This window comes from Choloepus didactylus, chromosome 8 (assembly GCF_015220235.1).
Source record: "Choloepus didactylus isolate mChoDid1 chromosome 8, mChoDid1.pri, whole genome shotgun sequence".
Taxonomy (NCBI): domain Eukaryota; kingdom Metazoa; phylum Chordata; class Mammalia; order Pilosa; family Megalonychidae; genus Choloepus; species Choloepus didactylus.
Window position 1 is genome coordinate 77,748,209 of NC_051314.1, and position 2,515 is coordinate 77,750,723.

General features: G+C 41.1%; 2 pseudogenes; one reads left to right on the top strand and one right to left on the bottom strand.

The window, feature by feature from the left end:
• Positions 1 to 285: 285 nt before the first annotated feature.
• On the bottom strand, positions 286 to 1,222 carry LOC119543097 (annotated as a pseudogene).
• A 657-nt stretch (positions 1,223 to 1,879) lies between these two features.
• Positions 1,880 to 2,306, top strand: LOC119542726 (annotated as a pseudogene).
• Positions 2,307 to 2,515: the final 209 nt, after the last annotated feature.

Consider the following 2,515-nt stretch of genomic DNA (forward strand, 5'->3'; position numbering starts at 1 on the left):
TATACAAAAACGAACTATAAAATAACTCTGAAATCCATGAAAAGCTGTTTAATTTGAAGCCTGCCCCCTCCATTTCCATTACTGTATTTCTTTTTTTTTCCCTCATAACTTTTACTAGGGATTAGGTGGTTTGATTATTAATCATGCTTACTCTTTGAAGATAACTCTACCATGGTAGGAATCTTAATATGCTTTATTCCCTTTGGTATTCCTAGTACCTAGAACAATGGTTTGTGCTTATTTGTGGGGTTTTATTTGTGGTTTAGGGTACAGAATTAATAATAGTTAGTGTTTCTTTGATAATAACACCCTTTTGATTGAGTCCTTAGGGGCTTGTTTCACCTGCTGGTTCCTTAAGGTGTAAATGAAGGGGTTCAGCATGGGAGCAACAGAGGTAGTAAGTACTGCTGCACCTTTGCTCAAAGCCACCCCTTCTTTTGCTGAAGTTTTGATGTACATGAAAATGCAGCTCCCATACGAAATGGAAACCACAGTCATATGGGAGGAACAAGTGGAAAAGGCCTTTTTCCTTTGCTGGGCAGAAGGAATCTTCAGAGTTGTTCTAAGGATGACTGCATAGGACATAATCACCAAGGTCAAAGTTACCATGAGTGTGAATACCGCTAAGAAAAATGCCATGAGCTCCAGGAATGCTGTGTCTGTGCAGGAGACCAGCAGCAAGGGAGAAGAGTCACAAGCAAAGTGGTCAATAATGTTGGAGTTGCAGAAATCCAGTTGGAGACCCATAATCACAGGGGGAAAGATAATGAGGAATCCAGCCAACCAGGAGCAGATTACAAGCCTGTGGCAGACTTTGTTGCTCATTATACTTGTGTAATGCAGAGGTTTGCAGATAGCCACATAGTGATCACAGGGCATAACAGCCAGAAGAAAACTCTGTTGCTCCCAGAAGGATTAAAAAAAATGCTTGAGTTATGCAAGCATTATAGGAAATGGCTGTGTCTCCTGTAGTGATGCTGATCAGAAATCTAGGAATACAGGCAGTTGTGAATGAAATTTCTAAAAAAGAGAAATTCCTAAGGAAGAAGTACATGGGAGTCTTCAATATAATATTTGACATTGTTAATGTGATGATAATTGAGTTTCCACTTACACTCAATAAGTATGTGCACAACACAAAGAAGAATATCACAATTTGTAATTCCGGGTCATCCGTTAGCCCTAGAAGAATAAATTCTGTAATTGATGTCTTATTTGGCATGCTAAGCTCTGAATTCTGGAAGGTCTGTAGAGTAGAAATAAAAGTACTTGTCAGTCTCTTATATGACTTCAAATACCTTTAAAGTACTCTTATTCTGCACAAAGAACCATAAAGGATGCATTTAAGAACAAACGGAAAAATAGCTATCCCTCACAATTACAAGCCCTTTTTCCAATCTGTTTGGTGGTAAAATTAATAATCACTTCTACTACTTTAAAAATACAGTGTTTTGTCCTTGAGGATGAGCTCCTTTCCCAGGCTGACTACACTTCTGAGGTTTCTGGCTTGGGCAGACCTTGAGAACCAATCTCTTGAGCCCCTCAATTGGACCAGACCATCAGCTGACCTGAAGGTGGTCCTATTGCATGTAAAAGACTCTTCAGCTTTCCCCAACTGCTTCTGCTAGGTGTTAAGAAACCCAGCTTCTCCCTCTGGTACGACAGGATCCAGAGCAAGCCGACCCCACTTCACCTTCGGTGCTTGGCAGCAGGAGCAAGGATAAGGACAGACGCCAGAGAGAGGAAAATGTGACGTGTTCTGGGCAGGGTTTGAGGTTTTGGAACATTCTCTAAAAGGGACAGCAAGCACCCTGCTATGTTTCCTAATCATGGGGTTGGTGTGAAGAGGCTGGGGCCAGAGTGTGCTGGGTTGGTCACGATGCAGAGGTTCCTCCACTGCAGTAGACTTGTCCTGGCTCTCTCCTTCTCCTAATTTGGGAATCTTCAGTTCAAGGCTATCCCATGCAGACAGCCAGGTACCAGTGGGTGTGCTGCAGCCCAGACAGTAATTCTGCAAACTGAGTTGAGGAGAAGGGACCAGTGTTCAGCCTCCCTACAAGGACTGACCTTTATCAATGACAAGGTTCCCAAACATGCATGATGTTTTCCCTCTCTCTGAGGACTATTCTGGATCAGGCTCTGGATCAGGCTCTGGAAATTGCTTCCTAACTGAGATTGAACAAGAATACGAACCAATAGATGAGAATGATGTTCTCCATTACAATGTTCAGCCTTTCAAGAGGAATCAGCCTTCACACTAACAGGACTTGGGTCAAGATGGATCAGAAGACGATTTTATTAGATAACATAGAGGGTTTCCCCACCTTGACAGCAGGCAATGTATTCAGTATCTTTTGGGTACTGTAGTTAAATGATCTTGGGACAAAAAATTTTATAGGAATTTTAAAACATCTGAAAAGAAGCTTAAATTTATATCATTTTTTTCCTTACAGATTTTTTAAAGTTATAAGCTTATGCTTTAACGCTAATATCTATCATACTGTTCTGGAAAATA